Raw genomic sequence first — 27041 nt, forward strand, 5'->3', positions numbered from 1 at the left:
CATATTAATAAATTTGTAGCTTGGTGCTCTGCTAAATTTTTTTACTTCATCTGGCGTGTGCCTTTCGACTATTCTGGTGTCTACTTGCTTAAAAAAAAAAGGTGTGCCTTAGTTTTAGGGGGATAGCCTGTTCTTTTATCACGTGCCTTTGTGAGCACTGGAAAAATTCCTTTTAACTAATGTTAATTTTCTTGTTCCTGTTTCCATAATTCCTGGCTACTTTTGTGGCATTCGCGTGAACGTTGGTATAAAATTTTATTCTGGTTTCGTGCTTGCCCCCCCCCCAAGCTCTATTGTGGTTTGGTGATTACCCCTTTGAGATACGTACACTAAACAAAAAAAAAGGAGATAAAACCTGTTGATAATTTGTACAATTTCCCATTTTAATGGTGTATCAAATGGTCGAAGTTCTCATTCTTATAGTGTAAACAATTGTTATTTCTTGGAGTTGTTTTAATATATGTGTTCATTTGTTGAAACCTGTGCTTGTGGGAGTTTTCTTGGGTGTTCTCCTTCCCCCCCCCCGTTTTTCCACGTGTCCCTACCGCGATAGTTCCTCTGGGGAAAGGCCCTATAATTGAAATCACCACTTGATTTGGGATGTGATCACTGCTATCTGGTTATTCTAGACACGACATTTAAATTTTGGTGTTACCTCACTTTACGTCCTTCCCTGCGCATTGCTCTGCTGAGTCCTCTTCCCCCCCGCACCGGCAAGTATTTCTTGAGTCCCTTTGCTTACTTTACGTCGAACTTGGTCGGTTTATGCTTAGTGATTGCTGCAAGCACTTGAAAGTACATATCTGTTTAAATGTGTCAACGCGCAACGTAACAAATGGTAGCAGAGTACTTCCTATTTTGACTGCTTCATTCCTTTGTGTGCTTTCATTCATGGCTTGTTTTTCCGATAATTTCCCTTTAGGGGATGACTCTTCCGTACTATCTTCTCCGCTAACACCAAATTTATCATTACCTAACCCTCCTGTACCGAATCTAATTTCTTTTTCGTCTACCCCATCTTCTCCTTCCCTATATCCGTCTTCCTCAACCCATACACCTCATTTGCAATCCGATGATACTAAACCTTCCGTTTTGCTACATCACATGGCCCCGTCGCCCCCTCCTTATTCTCAACCCCCAGTACCTACTACCCCCTCTGTTGATAATGCCCTTAATGTACAAATCATTACGCAATCGTTATTACAAGTTCCCCAATTATCCGCAACAGATCCCCGAAATCTTACCATTTGGCTGTTTTCAGTTCGTAAGTTCTTAAATATAAAAGTTGCCTCTTTTCCCCAATTAATTGGTCTCTTATCCACCAAAACTACGGGTTTTTTCTCCACCTTTTGGTTGGATAATATGTCGAATTTTTCAAATTGGTATGAATTGAGACATGCGATACACAATTATTTCTTGCCCCTAGAAGTCCGTTACAAACTAAGTACAGAGTTCATCAGACGCCACCAGCTACCCAATGAACCTGCGCACGACTATTTGGACTCTATCATCACTTACAGTGACGTTTTGAATGTTTCATATAATACTTCCGAACTGATATCTATTATTCAGTTTTATGCCGCTCCATCATTCCGCATGCTTTTTAATGTTCTTACCCCCCCCCCCGTTTCCCTTTTTCAACTCTACAATCTTGCTCAACAACATATGATACATTCTCTAGGGGATCGTTCCTACTATGCTTCCGTCTCTCCCCCACCGATCCCTGCTCCTCCTTTACGTTCTTCTTTGTCTGCCGTACCTACCCTTAGTGTCCGTCCTCCTATAACCTGTTATCGTTGTAAATTACCGGGCCATATTGCCCGTCAATGTACTAATTTGCCTTCGGGAAACGCCTTCCACCCGCGTCCTTAGGCAGTAGGCGTTCACATAGGGAAAATCTGCCTCATTCCTCCCAGCTTACCTCCGTACCCCCATCTTCCCAATCCCTTCATAATTCTATTTCTCTCTCACCCCCGAGTTGTCATGTTATGCTCACAGTTAATAACCTTCCTTCTGTTGCGCTCCTAGATTCTGGGGCGACAGTGTCACTCATTAGTTCCCGATTTTATAGCGATTTACTTCACAATAATCCTCATCTGCAATATCTTCCATCTCCCCTTCGATGTCTTTCAGTCTCTAATCAACCCTTAAAAATTTTGGGTAGTATCTTGTTACATATTAAACTCCAGCACCTTTCTTGGCCTTTCACTTTTCAGATTGTGGAGGACTTGTCCTTCCTGGTTATCTTAGGTTATGATTTCTTTTCACATACTGGTCTTCTTCTTGACTCTGCCCAGTCCAAAGTTTCTTTTTCCTTTTCACACAAGTCTGTTCCGTTGATTAATATCTCTGATTTTCCCTCTCGTTCACATTCTCTACGTCCTGCTATTAACTCTATTCATTCTAACCAGGTTCAAGCTTTGCTCACTGAGTTCTCTGACGTTATTACCCCTAATTTGGGCACGGTTAAGAATTTTTTTGCACATATTGATCTAGTGGATTCTACCCCTGTCCGTTCTTCTCCCTATTTTCTTAGCCCTCCTCGGATGAACACTTTAAATCAATTGATTCAAACAATGCTTAAAGATAATACTATTATTCCATCACCTTCCGATTATGCTTCACCTGCCTTTGTGGTCGCCAAGCCTGATGGTTCTGCGAGATTTATTGTGGATTATAGGAAGCTTAATGAGAAAATCGTCTATGACGCCTATCCGATGCCTAAATTAAATTCGGCATTCCAACATTTTTCCGGTTCCAAATTTTTTTCAATTTTAGACCTCAATTCTGCTTACAATCAACTTCCCTTAGATGACCTCAGTTCTCGGTATACGGCATTCATTACTCCTACTGGGCTCTATCAATTTAAAAAAGTTCCCTTTGGCCTTAATCTTGGCTCCCAAATAATGCAGCGCTTTGTTGATTCCCTTTTTGCTGACATTAAGTATAAGTATCTTTTTCCTTTTGTTGATGATATCTTAGTTTTTTCCCCGGATTTTGACTCACATTTGTCTCATGTACGCGAAGTCCTTACTCGTCTTCGCAATGTCGGCCTCACCGTTAATCCTTCTAAAGTTTTGATCGCCCAAACTTCGATTAAATTTCTTGGCCACATATTGAGTTCTGATGGCATTGCTGTTGATCCTGATCGTGTCTCTGCCATTAATAAGATACCCCCTCCTACGAACTTGAAACATTTACGTTCCTTTTTGGGAATGGTTGGCTTCTATGCCAAATACATCCCTAATTTTTCATCTATTGCTGATCCATTGAATAAACTCAAAAGAAAAGGGGTCAAATTTCACTGGTCCCCTCAGCAACAAATGGCCTTTGATCTTCTTAAATCGAAACTATCTCATGCTCCCCTCTACCAAATTCCTGATTTTAATTTTACCTTTGAATTATCTACCGATGCCTCAGACATTGCCATTGGTGCTGTCCTTCAACAAACTATTAATGACCGTACGCTCCCCGTGGCCTACTTTAGTCGCCTGTTATCCCCTGCTGAACAAAAGTATTCTACTTACGAAAAGGAAGCCCTGGCTCTTATTCTCTCAATAGAACACTTTTCTGAATATCTCGACCATCGCGAGTTTATTGTCAGCACTGATAACCAGGCCCTTTCTTGGCTCTTACATAATGCCCCCAAAATTGGTCGTACTGGTCGTTGGTTACTCCGCCTGTCTCGTTTCAAGTTCTCTTTAAAATTCGTTTCCGGTTATAATAACTCTGTCGCCGATGCTCTTTCTCGTCTCTTTGATGACCACCAGCTTCAACCTTCCGAACTTGATTCCCTTCCTATTAACTCTGTTATTTCCGTCTCTTCCTTAACTAACTTTCCCCTCTCTTTTCAATCTTGCTTGCACCATCAACAGCATGACCCTTACTGTCAACAAATTTCCCAAGAAATTACTTCTCCTGATTATTCTGGCCCTTTTCGGGTCCACCACCAACTCCTTCTTTTTAAACCTACTCCTAAGGCTACTCCTCGTCTGGTTCTTCCTTCCACTCTCCGGTCTATGGTATTTCAATATTTTCATGATTCGCCTATCGGCGGACACTTTGGGAGAGCTAAGACCTACGCTCGCCTTGCCTACAATTTTTTTGGCCGCAGATGCGTAAAGACATATTTTCGTGGGTTCGATCTTGCCCTTCTTGTCAGAAACATAAACCGTTAAATCACCTTCCTTACGGCTCCTATGCCGCTTCTCCCGCCACTTACTCGTCTGAAAAGTATTACATTGACATTGTTGGGCCTATTGTTAAATCCTCTAAGTCCAATTCATACATCTTTACTCTGTTAGATGGGTTTTCTAAATTTCTTATTGTTCGTCCTTTGCGAAATATCTCTTCACAAATTGTTATTAATCTCTTCTTCAAATACATTTTTCCTATCACTGGCCTCCCTAAAGTTCTCATTTCTGATAATGCTTCGATTTTCACCTCTAGACAGTTCTATAATTTTTGTTTTTCTCTTGGCATAAAAAAGGTTTGTACTTCCCCCTATCATCCTCAGGCAAATACCGTCGAACGCTACCACCGTAACCTTAAAACATTTCTATCTATTTTTCACTCCCATAACCAGAAATCATGGGATACCGAACTCCCTTCTTTTGTGCTCGCCCTCAACTCCACCATCAATTCTTCTACTGGTTGTACACCGGCTAAACTCTTTCTTGGCCGTGAGTTGAATACCCCCCTTGCCCTTACGTGGGATCTCCCCTCGCTTTTGGATACACCCTCCGATCGTCTTAATCACTCCCAATTGTATTCCGCTTATCAAAAGCTCCTTCAGGCCAGTAAAGTTCATAAAAATCTGTGTAATTCTCGTGCCTTACCTTCTAAATTTAAATTGTTTGATTTAGTTCTTCTTAAAAATCATCCATTTAGCTCTGCACCTCAGAATATTTCGGCTAAACTCTCCCCTCGTTGGCTGGGTCCCTTTCGTATTCTTTCTTTTCCCTCGCCCAATACTGTTCAGCTTCAGTCTGTGGACTCCCCTACTGATCTCCGAAAGGCTCATTTTTCTCGACTAAAGCCCTTCCATATCTAATCCCTACGTTCCCCTTTTTTCTGTGGGGCGGGAGAGGGGTATTGATCGGTTCTTTTATTCCTTTTGTATTTTCTTGGTTTTATGATATTAATTTGCTGTCCATTACTCTCCTTACTTCATATTTCTTAATAAATTTTTTTTTGTTTTTTTCCCTTGTCTCTGCTCACCCAGCTCTTCTCCCACTGCCGACAATTTCATGCCTGATCCTCCCCCTCTTTTAACTAAGTTTTGTCTTGTTATCCCTTTGGGGGTATATTATTGATAAATATTGGAAAATTTTTTTTACTGTCATATTGTTATGCAGAGCACTAGATAATTTGGTTTGATCATTTAAATCATCCTGTTTGTTTTCTTGCTCTCTCCTTTCCCCCCGTCCTTTTCCCCCCTATTCTCCTCTTATTTTCTTTGGTGACTTATTCTCTTTATTTCTTCTTTCCTATGATGCTGCGTCTTCCTGTCTGGCCCTGAGACCGCGCTTCCTTCAGACTTCGTGGGACCTGGTGCTTCTACTGTCTTCATGTTTTCGTCGGTTCTGCCTTTTTGCCTGTCATCGTTTTCGCCGCAGTTGGATCTCCGCCACTCTTCATCTTCGTCCGTGTCGCTTTGGACCACCGGTACTGCTTTCACCATCTTCTGCTCTCATTTGCCGTCTCGTCAACTTTGGACACCAATCCTTCGGATTTCTCCTGGTGGTGGGAGTATGTTACGAGCTCAACTTCGCCTACCTTATGGCTGCTTCTCCGTCTTGATTTAGTGCACACTATATTGCGCTGCTCTATGAACCTTCTGCTTGCTATGCTGTCTCACCACTGCTTCATCTGCTACACCGCCACGCGCAATCTCCGTGACGTCACCTAGTTCTAGTGTGTTCTCGAGCTCGCTTCGCTCCGTGTATATATACTCGCCGCTTTCTCCTGTCCGGCGATCAGGTGTGACTTGGTGTTGTAATCGGCAGTGGGAGCTCAAGCCCTGCACCGGCTGGTCCGAGTGCATTTGGACTTTACTTGGTTCTCCGTTACGTGTTGGGTGAGCAGACTTTTACTGTAATTATTTACCATTCATTTTAATTTCGCCCTCTCATTCATCATATGGGCTTGAATAACGCTTCGATATTGAACTATCGTCCCTTCAGGACACAGCGAAATTTCACGGCGCCAAATTATTGACTTTGACTTTATGATGGAAATATGAAGGAGGAAGCGTGCTGGGCTTCAAGTTTTGAACAGTTGTACTGGAACCTTTTCTCTCGTATGGAGCGGACATCGTACCCTGGTCAATCCCCTTTCCCTGCTTGAATCTCTTTCCCGATTTTTCCTTCTTTTCGTCTACCTTTCGTACCTCTAGTAACATATTAATAAATTTGTAGCTTGGTGCTCTGCTAAATTTTTTTTACTTCATCTGGCGTGTGCCTTTCGATTATTCTGGTGTCTACTTGCTTAAAAAAAAAGGTGTGCCTTAGTTTTAGGGGGATAGCCTGTTCTTTTATCACGTGCCTTTGTGAGCACTGGAAAAATTCCTTTTAACTAATGTTAATTTTCTTGTTCCTGTTTTCATAATTCCTGGCTACTTTTGTGGCATTCGCGTGAACGTTGGTATAAAATTTTATTCTGGTTTCGTGCTTGGCCCCCCCCCCCAAGCTCTATTGTGGTTTGGTGATTACCCCTTTGAGATACGTACACTAAACAAAAAAAAAGGAGAGAAAACCTGTTGATAATTTGTACAATTTCCCATTTTAATGGTGTATCAAATGGTCGAAGTTCTCATTCTTATAGTGTAAACAATTGTTATTTCTTGGAGTTGTTTTAATATATGTGTTCATTTGTTGAAACCTGTGCTTGTGGGAGTTTTCTTGGGTGTTCTCCTTCCCCCCCCCCCCCCGTTTTTCCACGTGTCCCTACCGCGATAGTTCCTCTGGGGAAAGGCCCTATAATTGAAATCACCACTTGATTTGGGATGTGATCACTGCTATCTGGTTATTCTAGACATGACATTTAAATTTTGGTGTTACCTCACTTTACGCCCTTCCCTGCGCATTGCTCTGCTGAGTCCTCTTCCCCCCCCGCACCGGCAAGTATTTCTTGAGTCCTTTTGCTTACTTTACGTCGAACTTGGTCGGTTTATGCTTAGTGATTGCTGCAAGCACTTGAAAGTACATATCTGTTTAAATGTGTCAACGCTCAACGTAACAACAGCCACTGCTCACAAGGTCTCCTATACAACTGCCGCTGGCACAGGGGGCGTGTGGTGCGCAGACAACACACCTGCGCACCTGCTCCGCTGTCCCATGACATTTGCTCAGTCAGTGTATTTCTCAAGCATTCTAAAATGAATGTCCTTACTGGCATAACATTTTTCGGGAATGTGAAGGAATTTTAAGCTTGTATGTAGAGGATCTGTCACCCATGTAGAGAAATGAAAAAACTCATTTTAGTTTACTTCCGGAAATATCTTCAAAAATATGGATAGATCAGCTATCAGAGAGGAATAGCATTTGGAAATAAATATGGTTTGAAACATTCGTAATCGCGATTCTGCAAAATAAAGTTATTTCAGGAACACTTCTAATGCAATATGTATGAGCTTTGCATGCCACATCTCTGTGAGAATTGCAATATTCCGTCAAGGATCAGGAGGGTGCAGGTTTACTACCTGGAAAGAGAGACGGTAACTGCGGTGGAAATTTAGTTCACCTGGTCTCTGCATGAATTTACTACCTGGTTCTAATACATTAACCCATCAACTTAATATAATACGTGTTAAAATGTATTTGAGTGTTAAGCCCCATCGCACTACAGCCCTTGAAGGGCCTTGGCCTACTAAGCGACCGCTGCTCAGGCTGAAGGTCTGCAGATTACGAGGTGTCGGGTGGTCAGAACAACGAATCCTCTCGGCCGTTATTCTTGGATTTCTAGACCGGGTGTTAGTGGAAATAATAATAATAATAATAATAATAATAATAATAATAATAATAATAATAATAATAATAATAATAATAATAATAATAATAATAATAATAATAATCGTATGGCCTCAGCTACCGTGTGCAGACATTTCAATTTGACGCCATCTGGCTGTCTGCTCGTCAATTTCGACGTTCCGTTTTACTCTAGGCCACCACTAGATGGCAGACCGAGTAAACCGAAACTCTCTTGGGCGTCTATGGCTAAGATTTTTAATGAATTTTGTCGGGTAAACACCAAATGTGTCACCAGAGATCTTTTACATGCCGACATCGTACGACATGGAGTGTCGAATGGACTTTTTTCCGCCCTTCAAAAATCCGACTACCTCTGCCGGGTTTGAACCCGCTATCTTGGGATCCGGAGGCCGACACTCTACCGCTGATCCACAGAGGCAGCTATAATAATAATAATAATAATAATAATAATAATAATAATAATAATAATAATAATAATGCGGGACTGAGTGGCTCAGACGGTTGAGGCACTGGCCTTCTGATCCCAACTTGGCAGGTTCGATCCTGGGTCAGTTCGGGGGTATTTGAAGGTGGTCAAATACGACAGCCTTGTGTCGGTAGATTTACTGGCACGTAAAAGAACTCCTGCGGGACTAAATTCCGGCACTTCGGCGTCTCCGAAAACCGTAAAAGTTGTTAGTGGGACGCAAAGCAAATAACATTAATATTATTATTATTATTATTATTATTATTATTATTATTATTATTATTATTATTATTATTATTAATCGTGTGACTTCAACTGCCGTTTTCAGGCACTCGTATTGGACCCCATTTAGGCTACCTACGGGTCAATTTCAACGTTCTATTTTACTCAAATAAATGGCAAAGGAACAAAGCGAATCCCTTTTTTCGGCGATCTATGGCTGATTTTTAATAAATTGTTTCGGGTAAACTAAATGTGTCATCTGAGATCTTATACATAACGGTACCGACATCGTATGACATGGAATACCAAATGAAATTTCCTCTGTTCTTCAAAAATACGACCGCCTCTGCAGGGATTGAATCCCTGATCCTGGGATCCAGAGGCGGACACTTGCCCACTGACGCGCTATTACTTCAGAACGACATAGTAAATCTTACATTGTGACCTGGGGAAACATATAGCCTACTTACTATTACGCTGTTTCTTAAGGAGGTCACGTAGCGAAACAAAATGTGAACCAAATCAGAGGAAGATATAAACGTAGGAATTTTCAATGTGAAAACCTTGTCTGAAAGGTTATTGTTGTTGGAGTAATAAGTCCATAGAGTGGTTTGATACAGCTCTCCATGCCACCCTATCCTTGCTAACCTGTTCATTTCTACATAACTACCCCTACCGTTCTTACCACCTGCCACTTCCCTCAGAAATTAATTGTGCAATACCCGGGTGTCTTAAGATGTGCCCTATCATTCTATCTCTTCTGGTCAAATTTAGCCAAATCGATCTCCTCTCACCAATCTGATTCTATCTATCCATCTCACCTTCATCATTCTTCTGTAACACCACATTTCAAAAGCTTCTATTCTCTTTCTTTCTGAGTTAGTTGTCGTCCATGTTTCACTTCCATACAATGCCACGCTCCAGACGAAAGTCTACAAAATCATCTCTCTAATTTTATATCATTGTTCGAGGTGAACAAATTTCTTTTCTTAAGAAAGGCCATCCTTTCTTGTGCTAATCTACATTATATGTCCTCCTTAATTCTTCCATCATTAGTTATTTTACTCCTCAAGTAACAATCCACTTCTTTTAGGACTTCATTTCCTAATCTAATATTTACTGCATTACCTGACTTTGTTCGGCCAAACTCCATTACTTTTGTTTAGGACTTTCCCAAGACTCTGCCTATACCATTCAGCAATTTCTCCAGATATTTTTTCAGAATCAGATAAAATAACAATATCATCGGCAAATCTCAGAGTTTTGATTTCCTCTCCTTGAACTTTGATACCCTTTCCAAATTCCTCTTTGATTTCCTTCATTGCCTGTTCTGTGTAAACATTGAAAAGGAGAGGGGACAAACTGCAGTTTTGCCTCACCCCTTTCTGGATTGCTGCCTCTTTTCCAAAGCTCTCGATTCTTATCACTGCAGATTGATGTTTTTATAAATTGTAGATAATTCTCCTTCCTCGGTATCTGGTCCCGAACACCTTCCGAATCTTAAACAGCTTGGTCTCATCAACAGTATCGAATTCCTTTTCTAGATCTACGAACGCCATATACGTGGTCTTGTCTTTCTTAATTCGGTCCTCTAAGATCAGACGTAAAGTCAGGATTGCTTCACGTTTTCCCACATTTCTTCTGAAGCCAAATCAATCTCCTCTCAACTCGGCTTCAACTTGTCCTTCCATTCGTCTGTAAATATTACGTGTTAAAATCTTGCAGGCGTGAGATACTAAACCAAGGGTCCGGTAGTTTTCACACTTGTCACCACCCGCAGGCACAGGTTATTCCTGTCAAAATGGAGGCTTACAACTTTACTTAGAATGCATTTTCTTATAGAAACGTTTATTATATTCATTTTCTTTCTAAAACTAGCAGTTTTCCAGTAAAATACACTTTTATGTGTTTTGGCACCACTTTTATTTGAACAAAATAAAATATCGAAACAGACTTTCAACGTATTAGGTCGTGTTACGTACATGTAGTACGTGTTGAAGAGATGTTAAGTACAGAACAAAAATGGCCAGCCGGACACCAGTGGGATCCGAACCCACAACCTCCCGATTTCGCGTCGGTTGCTCTACCAATTGAGCTATGGTGGCCTAGGCCATCTTTGTTCTGTTTGAAAGGATCTGAGCTACAGGTCTGGCACTGCTGCTAGCACACTGTACAGTGCGTTTAAGTCACCATAGCTCAATTGGTAGAGCAACCGACGCGAAATCGGGAGGTTGTGGGTTCGGATCCCACTGGTGTCCGGCTGGCCATTTTTGTTCTGTACTTAACATCTCTTCAACACGTACTACATGTACGTAACACGACCTAATACGTTGAAAGTCTGTTTCGATTACAATGCGGTCGTGAAAATTCAATATTCATTAAAATAAAATATTCTGAAAATTTTAATCTGGTGAGTAAAGAAGAATAAGCATAAGACTTAGAATTTCATTTTCCATAAATATTGTAACGTGTAAACGGGTAGATGAATAAACACACAGTTGATATAGTTTAAATCAATCATACTCTTATTCTCGTTATTGCTATCACAGGCACTCAGCTCACAGCCCGCCCACAAGTCTCACAACCTTATATGTCATACACTGCCCGTTAACTCACAAAAATATTCGTTCCCTGTCCCCTGCCGATCCCACGTCTAACTCTACCAGACACAACGTTCATTTAACGGCAGCTGAACGGAGAGACTCAACTCCTCGACGACAAACAGACAGAACGAACACTCATTCCACGGGCAGAACACTCACAGACTTCCTTCTGAAGTCAGCATGAACCTCAGTTCGAACTGTCACTGTCCACACTGTCCATTCAGATTGAACTAACTGACTGATTTCACTCCTCTGGCCCGCCTTAAAAAGGGAGATCAGTGGTTGCAGAACAGTCCTGGTAATCGCCAGAGTCTCCCAGAGAGACAGACACACCCTACTACAAGCCCTTCCTTCCTGGAGTGAACGCGCAGGCAACGGTCAGTAGCACTGTGACCTCGCTCGCTTGTGGGTAGGGCAAGACCAGCTCGCACCTCTAGTCTCGGAATCATCATGGTAGACACCGTCACAATATTATACTGTATTCAGATGCATTTCCTTCGTAACTGTAAAACATATCGTCAAAACTGGCACGCAGGCAATCTAAATGGGCGCCAGTCCAAATACTTGAACAAAGAAATTGGGGTAAATAATAATAATAATAATAATAATAATAATAATAATAATAATAATAATAATAATAATAATAATAATAATAATAATAATAATAATATATTATAAAAATATATATGATATTATAATAATTATTATTTCATTTTAATGCTCAGCTTGGAGGGGATGAACATGGTCTAGAAAATGTGGTCGGAGTCCGTGCATTTTCTGCTCGATTCAATGACAAGGGTGAACTGTTTACTTCTTTCTGTGAACACAACGGATTCTGTGTCGCGAATACGTACTTCTAACATAGGAATATCCACAAAGTAACCTGGCGCGAATCTGATGGACATACCTTCAATAAGACTGATTGCATTCTATAATCTGGGAGTGGAGATTGTCAAAACGCGATGTAAGAGCCTATAAAACAGCGAAAATTTGTTCACAGTGTTGCTTAGTGTCGGGAGAAATGAAGGTAAAGCTTCGCAGACATGCAGTATTTAAGCCAAAAGGACTATTCGTAGAAGACAAGCTCAGTACTCCTACAACTGCAGACTTCTTTGCTCTGGAATTACGAGATTGTTTTCAAATTTCAAACAGTGAGAAAGATATCAAAAGCCACTCGAATAATCCCACGTACACGTTAATTCTAACTGCTTATGCTATTGGAAGATATTGTAATAAACGGAATAAGCAGTGTATATATAACAGAACATGGAAAGTAACTAACGATAGAAAGGCTAAAAATCTGAAACAGTATGAAGCTGGAAATGCAGAACTGTCGAAAGGAGCAGAGTTGGCCCGATCCGTGAAGAAAAGCTTCCGTAAAGAGGAGAAGGAAATACTTGAGAGAGAAGGAGATAAAGTACAAGAAGCAGTCGACTAGAATGACACTAAAACCCTATATCGTACTGTCAATGACCTTTCAGGAAGGAGAAACAACTTCAGTGTTCCAACCAGGGACAAGAACTGTAAACTTCCGGTCATGAAAGAAGAAAAGATAAAAATGGTCGAACAATTCCCGGAAATGCTCAACCAGCCACAACTGACTATCACATACAGCTTCGATGAGGGGAATATTTCACGAGAACATTGGGGAGATCACCACTGAAGAAGTAAAGACGGTCATCCAAACACTAAAACGAACAACACAGTGGGTAAGACGAGATATCTACCTAGATATTAAAGTGCGCTGTTCTAACTTGTGACAAAAGTGCTAATAAAGCCATTCAGCAGGTGCTGGTGTGAATAAATTCGTTCGGATGATTGGCGAGCATCAAATTTTCCAAAAATGGCAATATCTCAGAGTGCGTCAAGTGGGGAGGTGTTAACCTCTTCTCACTACTTGATAAGATGTGTTTTGTTCTCTTTCACAGGCTCCAAAATGGAAGATCTTCAATGAGCAAATGATTAATTTACGTTACATCATAGAACAGTACGTTGAATACAGACATCCGCTTGCCGTCAATTTTGTGGATTTAAGAAAACATTCTAAAGTACCAAAATATAATTTCTTTGTGTGATCCTTTGCACCTATGGGGTTTCAGAAAACAATTGGGAAGTTCATGAAAAAGTCCACTGTGTAGTTCAAAATGGTAGTACACAGGAGTAGACATAACTGCCATCGATAAGGTCCAAAGTGTTGGCTTTATCATTACTTCTGCAGTGGGCATCTCAATAGGTAGAGACCAGCCAACAGTGGCCGACCAAGGAAAGAAACACATATATGAGCCAAATGAATTCTTCAAAACCGCATATTATTTAAAGATTGACATAGTCATCAGACTGCTAGTGGGTCGCAAGAGTACCATTCCAAAATTATTTCAACAGTTTTTTTACATATTTTTAATTCAGAAATAATCTATATAAAAATGTATGATTGTTAGCCTTAAGGGGTTCTGTCGACTTCTGAGGAATCATCTTAATGTCTTAATCTTTCTAAATTTACGATGTAATACGGTTACTGATTCATATGCTGTAGTAAAACACTTTATATGGTATACTTTGTCGTGTGGAAAGCCATATAGGAGGTATAAATAAATAAATAAATAAATAAATAAATAAATAAATAAATAAATAAATAAATAAATTACTGTCTTTAAGGAGACCCTACAATCGAGTTGTTTCATAAAGGCTGGTAACGGCCACACAAACTTCCTCGGGATTGTCACAGGGGTCATTCAAGGCTGCACATAATTTCCATCCTTCTTCCTTGTGGTTCTCGACCACATCTTATGGCGAGCAAGGGAACATGTCGGTACAGGCATCTGCTGGTCAGAATAAAGCCGCCTTGAAGACTGATATTTCGCCGATGACATCGCTCTTCTTGAAGAAGAAGAAGAAGAATAAGAAGAACCGAATTTGCAACGTGCGACGAATGATATGGTTAAAGAAGAAAACAAAGTGTGCCTCAAGATAAGTGGCGAAAAGTCAATGATCGTACACGTGAACCTCATGTCCCCTGCTCAGGGAATCCCGCTCGCATCTCAGCGACTAGACGAAGTAGAGGCACGGAAGTTACCGGGCCGTAACACTAGGTTTAATCTGGTCATAGTCCTGACCACAACAACTGCGAAAAAGTGAGGAAGAAGAAGATTGTTAAGAGGGTATTGTTTCGTAGTTTTACTTTCCCTTGCACAGTGATCACCACTACACGATGACCGCTACCTCTCGTATCACTACAACTCCTCAGTTGGTCTCACAAGGCTGATTGAATCCTATTCCAGCATTCATTTCAGAGTTAAAATTCTTTGATGTGGTAAGTATCGAACCCAAGTTACATTGGGCAAAAATTGAAACGCTAACCTCCTCCACAACAAAGGGGCTGAGAGATGTTAGATTTTACTCACAGCTCTATTAAAAATTCTGATTGTGAATTTATTTATGTACGTCAAATGTCACAATGTTTAATGAACACACCGGATATAGTCTGCATATGGCAATCCAAACCACACAATTATTGTAATTATGGATTCTCATTGTGTGTAACCACAAAAGCACTGACAGTTAAACTATACGACATTTCACAGTCAGATTTTATCAATATAAAATTCGGTAACTTCAATTTCCAAGTAATCACTATTCATAGACACGCATTTGTGTGAAAATAAATGTAAATCAGTAGAAATAAACTTAACAAACATTGACGTAATGCAGCTTCTGTACTGTATACTTCCTGACACAAAAATACAGTCGAGTCACCAATTACAAAGTCCGGTTCAGTGGCTAAATATTTATCATGCTGGCCTTTGGTCCAAGAGGTCCTGGGTTCTATTCCGATTGGGTTCGGGTTATTAACTTTCATTGGTTAATTTCGATGGTTTGGGGGCTCGGTGTTTTTTTCCGTCTTCGTCATTAGAATGCAGATCGCCTATGAGGTGTCAGCTCGAAAGACGAGCACCAGGCCTCTTCGGAGGCCACACACAAAAACAAACAACAACACAACAACAACAACAACAACAACAGCCTGATTACACGACAACCAGAGGGAAGGAGCACGTTTTCCAAAATATTTCTTGGCTAAATAGCAAGCGCAGCAGGTGCGTAATGTCTATGGATGTGTTGGAAGCACCACTTCCGTTCAAATTTTGAATACTTCATGAATTAATTAATTCAGAATTTCTATGTGATATTATAATTTTATTTAACTATTATTTCTCTAGTAAATCTGCATGCTGGCTAGCGCACAAACTCCCAACCCCCAGTGCAAGGTCGGCTGTCGGGTGGTAGGAATTGAAACCTCTCGAACCCCATGGATGTGATTCTAAAGTTACTGGCAAGATCACGAACTACAAACGCATAGTAAAGTTATCTCCCATATCGCTCTTTAGTTTTACATTAGTAGTACATTTATTAGTGTATGGTGTTGTGTATATCGGCGAAATAAATTTTATCTGGCGCTAGAGGTGAATTAATTTATACATTTGAGTCTTTCAGTACGCTCTGGACTTGCGTAGATGTACTCACATCCCAGTGAACCCAGCATTGAAGACTTAGTGACAGCGGGCAAAAATGATTTAAGTACGGACTGAGGTATAAAGATTACAGACAGTAGCTGGAAGTGTTCAATATTGACAAGTACATAAGGTTCCTTTCGTTTTATTACCATTTCATGAGAAATTAGATATTGTTGAAAATGATCCACCAAAGCTAACTCTTTATTGAAAACAAAAACAAAGACAAGCGCATTTATAACTCTACTGTCGCTGTGTGGCTGTCAACAATTAAACAGAATGTATTTCTGGACTTGCCTTTTATGTTCGGGAAGAAAATATGGAACACGTATGGGTACGACGCTTTAAATAAAATTTATAAATCAGATAGCCAACGGCCGTAGCCGTGTTGAAACACCGGATCCCGTGAGATCTCCGAAGTTAAGCAACATTGGGCGTGGTCAGGAGTTGGATGGGTTGCCACGCGCTATTGGTGGGGGGTAAGGGAATGGAGGAGCGGAAAGGAACTGGCCACCCTACCGCACGTAAACTCCGGCTCAGGAACACCTTTCCGGAGGTTCGGACCTGCCTTCGGGCAGAATAACCCTTACCTTACCTATAAATCAGATAACAGACACAAATATAAAAAATACCCTTCAGTTATCTGAAAAAATACGCGAATTGAGAAAGCAGCATAAAGCAGATATGGGTGTCCAAAAAGAAAGTAGTGTATCTTTGAACCGAGATATATATGTTCAGATTTTGAACACCTTAGCAAGTTACTACAATCAACTTCGAACCTACTTGGACACTTCAGTAGTAGTGTTTCGTGGTACTTCCCCCTCCCCACTCTGGATTCAGAATCATTTAATATTCACTCTCTTTCTCTCTCTTTGAGGTGTTGACTATCACAGGCGAGTTTTGTTTCCTTAATTCTTAGGCTACTTATCATTGAAAAACTGGAGAGTTGATCTAGTCTACAAGATGTAAGGTAAGCGATATTATTCTTAAATGCTTTCATAACCATTAAGCTACAGTCTTAGTTTTAACGATAATTGCAAACAAATTCAATTATTTTAGTTGACAGTTTCCTCTAAGTAGAAAACCACGCTATGCTCCTGAAGCGGAGATATACGGTATCTGCATTTGCCAAAGGAAAGATGCACTTCTGCGATTCACTGCTTGTCACTTTCTGAACAAAATAGAAGCACGAAAGTTGATCGGCAGGGAGTGTACTGAAAAAATATTTTTTAAATACAATTTTAATTTTAGTCTGTATACATCAAATATTTGCCTCATAATTCGTTTCTATCTCGGATTAGATACAAAAAAGTCGAGAGTACTGTAGTTTCAGTTCAACGTTCGATCGTTTGTTACCTTGGCAGGTTGGCTGGTTGGTGGGTTGTTACAACATATCTGTTTTCATCTCCATAGATGCAATTACGCTGAGGCGGATTCTTCAACATAAGACGTCACTCTATTTTTATGTCAAGCAATGAATTCATGAAGGCTCTCAAAATATCTCTCCATCCACGTTTCCTCCAGCTACTGTCATTATTACTAGTCACTTCCATCTCACGCTTCATCACCGAATAAGTCCGTAAACTCTCCTACAATATTGTTAAAATAATGATAACTATAGTTTATAAATACAGGGAGTCCGCTAACACATTTATTAATTTATTACACAAAAACCACAAATGATGCAGGTTTCGTAGTTATGTCATATTAAATGTTTTTGTTTAATTATTACAGCCAAAGCTCGTATTTCCGCATTTGCCGCAGCTGGCGTTTTGTAAGGATGAGTTCATGAAACAATAGATGGAAGAAGATGCCTACTTCATGAATCGCATAATCTTTAGTGACGAAGAGATATTGCATACAAATGGCAAAGTGAACAGTGATAACTGTCGAGTGAGGGGTACCGAAAATTCTTATGAATTCGTCAAATACGAGCGTGATCCACCAAAAGTGAACATTTTCTGCACAATGACATCGCGGAAACTTTAAGGACCGTCTTCTTCCGCCGAAAAAACTGTAAGTGGACATACATGAATATCATTCAGCAATGGTTGTTCCCACAAACGCAAGAAGATTTCGACAATTTCCTACTCCAGCAGGACGGGGCCCCATCCCATTACCATATCGACATTCGGTCTCCTTATCGCTGGATCGGACGAGCAGGGAATGATGATAATTGTTACAAGAAGTGGCCTCCTAGATCCCCAGATCTAACTCCCTGTGACTTCTTCTTATGTGAACACATCAAAGATTGAGTGCACGTGCGACCTTTACCACAAAATGTCGAAGAATTCAAGCGTATGATTGAAAGAGTTTGCCACTAGTGTATCTGCGAATATGCTCCAAGGAGTGTGGCAAGAATTTTATTACCGTGTGCACACACGGCAAGTTACACGTAGCACCCATATTGAGTAATTTTGAAATCAAACACATAAAACAAAACCATTTGAGTTATTCTTTAATATGATTTATTATGAAAGCTGTATCCTGTTTAATTTTTTGTGCAATCAATTAATAGAAGTGTTACCGGATTGTAGGGACTCCATGTATATGAGAAGTGTGCATAGTTCAACGGAAAATAAAAATTCACAGCCTGTTTCCAGCCATTCGATCGCGTCAGGAGTGAAATGAATGGCGCCCCTATCTAGCGGGGAGGATAGGAATTGTGCCGGCTGCCGAAGCTTGTCGCCCTCCTCTGGAGCAATGATAAATGACTGTCAGATGGAATGAAATGATATTGGAGAGTGTTTGCTGGAATGAAAGATGACAGGGAAAACCGGATTGCCTGAAGAAAAAATCTGTTCGGTTTGTCCAGCACGGATTTCACATGGAGTGACTGCAATTTGAACCATGGAACCCTGCGATGAGGGGCAGGTGCGCTGCCACCTGAGCCACGTAGGCTGCATAGTTCAATGTCTGGCGAAATATAAACTGATAAAGACCTCCTAAGGACAAAGTAATGATGTCATCTGTAAGGCTCGTACAGACACTGGTGAGCAATTGAATTAGTGATAACTGACGCTGTGGTCGGCCCAGTGGATGGAATAGTACGGTGTAGCACGTGACCGAGATATCATTAGACCTCGTACTGACCGCGTGAGTAATAGTTAACCACAGGACGGGCAAGACACGAGATCTCTGCGCATCTTAATGCGGTCAGATGATCGGTGCCAGGCGTATGGGACATTCCACCTCCGAAGTCACCAGTCTTTCTACGGGCAACCGCGTCAATATTTTCTTATTTCTTGGGGAGGGGACGAAGCGCGCCTCCCCCGCGTGGCAATCGTCACTAATCTACATTGCATCCGATATGCTATTAGTTCTAAGAAGAAAGAGATTACAGGGAGGAGTGGGATGTGATACTGCGGGAGTATCGGCCTGTTCGCACGTCAGACACGTTACCAGGCAGATTTTGTGTTGGTAAGGTGGTGTTAAGGGCGAGGAAAAAATTTTGTAGGCGGAAAAAGTCTACATGTAAAACCTGACTCGAAGTAGATAGCACATGCAACGATGTGGGGTGGAGTGGTCCAGAGGTTGTGTTAGTTAGGAATATTTGTCATGCAATCATAACCATTTTCCTTGTGTTTGTCAAATAATATTATGGGAATCAGTCCTTTTCACTTCTTGCCGGCTAGCTTAAATGGTAAGAGGAAGTAGACAGGCCTAGAGTGCAGAAAATCATTAGCGAATTAAATGCTGGACAATAATGAAGTCTGAACTGTTATACCATTCACAACCATCTCCTCATAATAAGGTACAGGAGTCACCATCTCAAGGGGTACCTCTGTTCACCGCACTTTATATCACGACTTTACCGACCAAAAATGGGATTTTTAAATTTAATGTTTTCATTTAAAATTGAATTTTTCTCTGTATAAGAGTGAACCTTTTTCTTAATACCTCCAATACTTTCGGAGTACAGACCAAAGACGTGGAGCCCTGCAACCCAAGTAACCCTTGATCGACCGTGGTTTCCCATTTTCACACCCGGCAAATGCTGGGGCTGTACCTTAATTAAGGCCACGGCCGCTTCCTTCCAAGTCCTAGGCCTTTCCTATCCCATCATCGCCATAAGACCTATCTGTGTCGGTGCGACGTAAAGCCCATAGAAAAAAAAAAACCCTTGATCGGTAAGTTTTTTGCTCTTTTCCCGTAACGTTTATTTCTCAGAACCGTTTCCCTGATAACTCTGAACGTTTTCAAAATATTAAGATGAAATGTTCTTGTATATACAATGTGTGATTCATCAGCCCCTTCCAATATCGTTTACTGCAGCCCAACCAACGTGCACATGGTTATAGAGGTGCTAGTCCCCTGCATGGTACTAATGTTCAGTGAGCACATTTTGCACACGATTCTGAAGCCTAGCGAAATGTTATATCATCCATTCGCGAAACATGACACCTTGAAATAACGTTGCAACGTATTTTACCATGTAAATATGTTAATGTGTCGTGCCCCGTGACCGAGTGTTAAGAAGAGGGGAATCAATGCATAAAACTAGGTAACAGTGCAGTAATTAATGTCTGAAATACCGAACCGCATCATCAGTGAAAATACTGATTGATATGCAGAAAACTCCCATCGTTCAGTACTATATAAAGATCAACAGAACGGAAACAAAGATGACGGTCTGTAATGCGCAGGAAGACAGATATTTGTAATTCAGCGTATGCTGTTGCTGATCCCGAATACATACATACATACATACATACATACATACATACATACATACATACATACATACATCATAATTATAGACCGTTATGCCTTCCAGCGGTCAGTCTGCAAACCTCTGAGCATTTGCTACACGTTGACGTAATTCTGTACTTAAAACTAATGCTGTGACCTCATTTAGTTCTATACCTCTTATCTTTAATTCGTTAGAAACTGAGTCTAACCATCGTCCTCTTAGTCTCCCTCTTCTTCTCTTACCCTCAACCGAATCCATTATTCTCCTAGGTACACTATCCTCCTCCATTCGCCTCACATGACCCCACCAACGAAGCCAGTTTATGCGTACAGCTACATCCATCGAGTTCATTCCTAACTTAGCCTTTATCTTCTCATTCAGAGTACCCTCCTGCCATTGTTCCCACCTGCTTGTACCAGCAATCATTCTCGCTACTTTCATGTCTGTTATTTCTAACTTATGAATCCACTGACTCCACTGAGTCCACTCAGCTTTCGCTCCCGTAAAGCAAAGTTGGTCTGAAAACAGACCGATATAAACATAGTTTCGTCCGGAAGCTGACTTCCTTCTTGCAGAACACTGTTGATCGCAACTGCGAGCTCACTGCTTTAGCTTTGCTGCACTTTGATTCAATCTCACTTACTATGTTTCAAACAAACAAACAAACAATCAATCAAACAAACAAACAAAATAAATAAATAAATAAACTAGGTAATCATATTTTGGAAGAACTAACAGAATTTGTTTGCTTGGGAGGTAGAATAACAAGAAATGTTCGAAGTAGACGAGAGATGATAATTAACCCCATTATGCAAACTAAAACTGCTTTCAAAGACAAGCTTGTTTATATCTAATAACTTCAATTTCGAACTAAGGAATTAAGTGATAAAGGTACTGTATATGTTTTGAGTGTCGCCTTGTATGACCTGAATAGGGGCAGTAGGGGCATTAGGAGGTAGCGAACGTGAGGGGTTGGAAACCTGATGCTGCCGGAGAATGGAAATATCAGCTGGATGGATAGAGTAACGAATGATGTGTTCGTTAGAGTAGGAGAATCGAGATGTCGTTGGCATCAGATTCCGATTATACACTCCTCTTAAAACATTAAATACCACCACCACCACCATCACCACCACCACCACCATTTAGGTTAGAGGAGACCGGCTAACTACAATAGCAGAATGCTGTATACAAGAGCGAAATTGGCGAGGAAGGCCACGTCTGGAATACACGAGCCAAATCATGTCAGATATGAAATGTGTAAACTACACGGAACTGAAAAGTATAGCCGAAATAAGAATGGAAGGCTTCTGTAAATCAATCCATGGGTTGAAAACCTAAGAAGAAGTAGAAGAATAAGAAAGCAGTAAGAGTGACGTGGCGTAACATGGACTCCACAAGGTATTGAAAGCGTTAGGGAGGCCATACCGATCCATGACCACCGCACAACCTCCCATAATGCACAAAGATTGGACGGAATAGGATCCAGAACGCGCAGATCCCTGTCGATAGTATCTCAGATGCGCTCAACAGGATTGAGGTCGCGTTGCCTTCGGAACTAAACAAACATCCTCGTGTCTGTAGAATGATCACTGAACCAATCGGCCACAGTTTGGGACCGACTGGGCGGTGTATTTTCTTGTTACACAAAAAGGTTTCTTGCACCGTGCTCTTGGCAAATAAATCATCGGACATGATCAGACAACCGGCGTAAAGCTTGTAAGTTGGTAGAAATCCCAAAGGTCCCATTTTATTCCACGTGAACAGTTCTCTTATGAAGATACCGCCACCACCGGCTGAGATAAAACCTACTGGATAGAGGGACCCAATGTTTCATGTGCTGGGTGAAGCACGCATACCCTGCAGTCATCGCATACCGGCTGGTATGTCGATTCGTATGATCAGGCGAAATTTTTCTATATTTCGGACGTCCAGAGGCGGTGTTCCTGTGCCCAAGTCAATTTTTGATCCTTCTTAAAGGGGACCTACACCTTTGAACATTGAAAAATGAGGTTCACCAAACTTTTATTCCACAGAAATGGAAATGAATACTAAGCGGAAAGTTAGTATGACAAACTGATTGTTCCTTAATAATATGCCTGCATATTTATAAATCATATAAACTTATGCCATTATACAGTGTGATTCGTCAGCCCCTTCCAATATCGTCTGCTGCATCCCAACTAACGTGCACAGGGTTATAGGGGTGCTATTCCCCTGCAGGCGTACTGTATGGTACTAATGTTCCCTGTGCACATTATTCACACGATTCTTAACCCTAGCGAAATGTTGTATCATTCGTTCGAAAAACATGACGCCTTGAAATCACGTAGAAACGTCCTTTTACCATGTAACTATATTAATGTGTCGTGACCAATCTGTGATGATCGCAATATCATCTGCAAAACTCAGCATACCAATCCTCTGCTCATTCACCTTTTCACTCACTTGCACTCTGTCTCTTACAATATCGACAGCTTCTTGAATGTACTCATTGAAAATTGTGGAAGATAGGGAGTAGCCTTGTCTCACGTCTATCTCTGCTTCTTCCACACTAGTGCTATATCTAATGATGACTCTTTCGTTTCACTTGTCACCATTAGGGTGGAAGGGGCGCTACACGCTTCTAGCAAGGTATCTCTGATTCAATTGCTCATCGGCGTATTCCGAAGTTGCGGTGAAACATTCTGGGTGATTTGAAAATTGCATCGTATGCACTTATTAAGAGGCCGACTGTCCGTATAGCAACCAAGTGATATTTCTTAAAGTAGATCCCATTCAAAACTGGTTTTGTTTGCTGGTAGGTAGCTACTAAATCAACACATGACAAGCTCCTTTTTCCCTAATTTCTCCCCTCCGGAGTACCCCAGGTATTCCAAAATACAGTTCCGCGTGTCTAAAGAATTGAAAGAAGAATTTTTCAAGAGGGCAACGATTCAAAACGAATTGTAAGGAAAAGTATTAGCATATAAGTGCGAGTGAATGTTGTTTAAATTGTAAACATAAAATTTCATGTCAATGTGATTATTCCTTCTCAGTTAACTATGCTATGATATTTACTGATGTGTAAATAAACTTGTTGTAATGAAGTCTACCTGATCATACGTTAGCTTAGAACATGTATTAGTCAAGTTTCTTTCGTCGGGCTGTGTACAGGTAGAAGGCACTCTTCATCAACATAAATTATTACTTATCCATTTTAATGAACACAGGCATGTTTCCTTCGTGCTTGCAGAATCATTTAATTAAGTACTTCACAGCTTCTTTATCTTCCAAGCTGATCAAGTTTCCACTTAATTACACACAGCAAATGAAGATGAAGAATAAACTACTTAACGAACCTTATAATTCATGAGCCTAGACTCTACAGTAACGAGGGTTCCGAAATATGCCGAAAATTAAAGTCATCAAAAAAGGATAAGGATGCTCTAATAACAAGTGAAGTACTTAAATAAAACATTCTATACATGAAGGAACGAACATATAGGGTTCCCAATGAATCTAGATGGTTTTAAGGTGGCAGACGACGGATGTAGGTATATCATAATCACAGTGCTGTGAAGAATTGGTACTTTTAGTGAAAGTAAATCACGCTTGTTTCATGTGCAGAACGAGCCTCAGTCGGGTTGCATTCTATTGCGTGTGGTGTGTTTGAACAAGTGGATGATGCAATAGCTGCATAAGCCTTACAGCTCGCCCAATGATGTAATGGTCTCAACTAGTCTGCGATAAGATTCCGTACAGCGTGATTACTTCTTATACAGCAGTAATTGATTCTTTTAGTGAATTTCATGGCTTCTGATTTAAGTGTTGAACAGTGTATTTCCGCGTGAATCTGCTGATAAGACAGTTTCCTAGAGGACGAGTACCAACGCGTTGCTGTATTTAGAAAATTATCAATAAATTCAGAACTATGGGTTTAATTCTAAACAAATACGAGATAAACAACCAGCTGTCTTATCAGACGAAACATGTCAGCGTGTTTCAGAATGACTTGAGCGATTCACCACGAACAACTTTTATCGAAACTGACTTAGCACAGTAAGGTTTCATATTCTTCCAGATTGTGGGTGACACGAAACTGAAATTTAAGCTTTACAAAGTCACAGAAATACAAAGTTGAAGCCAAAGAGATCCAGCCGCAAGAAAACATTATTACGGTTGGTCTCTTCAGTCTGTCAACAGTGGTGAATTAAATCCTAAATTAGTGCTCTTTAGTGACGACGTGCGGTTTTATTGCTATGGATGTGTAAATTTATAAAATTAGTTGCATGAGAATACAAAATTAATTTATGAAGCTCTACTTCATGACCTTAAAATTCGAGTCTGGTGCGCTATTAGTGGTAAAGAAATGCAGGACCAATTTCTTTTACCGACACAATTAATTCTGACCGATACACAGAATTAATACTGAACGAGTTTCTTCCACAACTGAGTGGATATTAAAGGTCCATCGGATATTTGCAGCAAGACAGTGTTACAGCACGCAATGCTCGTAATTCAGTGACTGCTGTGCTTGATTCGGTGACAGAATAATTACTAAAGGTTTATGAACAGTTCACTCTCCTGATTTAACACGTTGTGACTTCTATTTATGGGGTTGTTTTGAATATTGTGACGGTGCCCGCCATTTTTGCAAGCCCTTGGGAGGAGCAAGTTAGCCTGGCCCCGGCCGAAAGTGACATCACGAAGTTAGGGCGCTGCCATGACCACCCGCTCGCGCGAGGCCAGCCTTATCTGCCACACTCCGTTAACTCACTAGAGGCCTCCCAACGGTGCGAGAATGAACTAGAAGATGAATATTAAAGATTGGAAATGGAGAAGGCAGCAGAGACTTCTCCTTTTGTAAAGTATCTGGAACGGCTGAACTCCCTATTTAAGTGGGCAGGACGAGCTCATGTGGTTCAGTTTGAGGTGAGGAGACAATCTGTGAGGGTCGGTCTCTGTTATGTAGTTGAATAGCGCAGAGCAACGAGCCTCCTTTTGTAAAGTATCTGGAACGGCTGAACTCCCTATTTAAGGTGGGCAGGACGAGCTCATGTGGTTCAGTTTGAGGTGAGGAGACAATCTGTGAGGGTCGGTCTCTGTTATGTAGTTGAATAGCGCAGAGCAACGAGCGCAGTTCTGTACGTGAAGTGAGTTTTAGTTCCATTCTGTCTGTTGCCGAGGAATTGAGTCTGGTTCTACAAAAACAAGGAACTTGAGTAGCATTGATTTGACAGTATCGTGAGAGAGCTTGTGATTCTGGAATTCGATACTTATCAGTAGAAAGGAGAAAAATAACAAATTTAAGAAGAAATATTATCTTCTAGAAAGAGGGAAAGTGCCAGGAGCATTAGGTATAATGAGGTATAGGTTCTGAGAAGAGAATGAAGATTTCTTAAGACCATTGTCGGCAGTGCTGAGGATGGTTTTCCGTTGTTTCCTATTCTCACACCAGGCAAATGCTGGGGATGTACCGTATTTAAGGCCATGGTCGCTTCCTTTCAAATCCTAGACTTTTCCTATCTCATCGTCACCATAGGACGTATCTGTGTCGGTGCGACGTAAAAGAAATCGAAGGTATCCCAATTGTATTCATGGCCTTTTTCGAAATGTCTGTTTTTTGCTAGTTGCTTTACGTCGCACCGACACAGATAGGTCTTATGGCGACGATGTGATAGCGAACGGCTAGGACTGGGAAGGAAGCGGCCGTGGCCTTGATTAAGGTACAGCCCTAGCATTTACCTGGTGTGAAAATGGGAAACCATGGAAAACTATCTTCAGGGCCGCCGACAGTGGGGTTCGAACCCACTATCTCCCGGATGCAAGCTCACAGCTGCACGCCCCTAAAAGTACGGCCAACTCGCCCGGTCAAAATTTCTTGTAGCCCACAATTTATGTGGATTTAGTCCAGTTTTACAGCAGGTTGCCATTCCTGATACAAATCATACCTGAGGGGATGCAACCACTATTACGTGATTCTTGGTAGTTGGTAGTGTTGTGTCTTGAGAAGAGCACAAACATCAAGTACCCGGATCCAAAGAATTTATCATATACAGTTATAATACCCGGCCCACCCAGAAATCGAACATAGGGTCCTCTGAAACGAAGGTCTATTCGCTGACTACTCAGCCAAAGAGCTGGACATCAATATGAAGACAATATGAATGGTAAACTTTAATAAACCGGAATGAGTTGTTGAATTCAGCTTGGCCGGTTCAATCAACACGTAACCCTCCTTTCCTTTCTGCTGTTTACCATAATATTACAATGGGTACATTATCTAATACACCTCGCTCTCTACTGTAGTGGTGTGTACTTTCTTCAGCTTACTCCAGTTTCTTGGGCTCACTGGAGCAAACCGGGCTCAGTTTGGATTAGGCTGATGGTTCAAGGCCAGATGCCCTTCGCGACGCAACACGATTTTTGAAATGAAATTTTCAACCCTGGAATTGATCGGAATTCAAACCCCAGCCTTCTGGGTGGGAAGCTAGGAGCAAAGCCACAGAGCTGATCACGCCTCCCAGTGGATACTTTTGTGTAACCTATTTGTTTACATAATTTTATGTCTTACAGTTC

At 41.0% G+C, this 27041-nt stretch overlaps 1 non-coding gene across 1 annotated transcript; it reads right to left on the minus strand.

The window, feature by feature from the left end:
• Positions 1-10707: 10707 nt before the first annotated feature.
• On the minus strand, positions 10708-10784 carry TRNAS-CGA (transfer RNA serine (anticodon CGA)). The gene has a single exon. It is a non-coding gene; the product is annotated as a tRNA-Ser (tRNA).
• Between the last annotated feature and the right edge of the window lie 16257 nt (positions 10785-27041).

Source organism: Anabrus simplex, chromosome 6, assembly GCF_040414725.1.
Source record: "Anabrus simplex isolate iqAnaSimp1 chromosome 6, ASM4041472v1, whole genome shotgun sequence".
NCBI classification, from domain to species: Eukaryota; Metazoa; Arthropoda; class Insecta; order Orthoptera; family Tettigoniidae; genus Anabrus; species Anabrus simplex.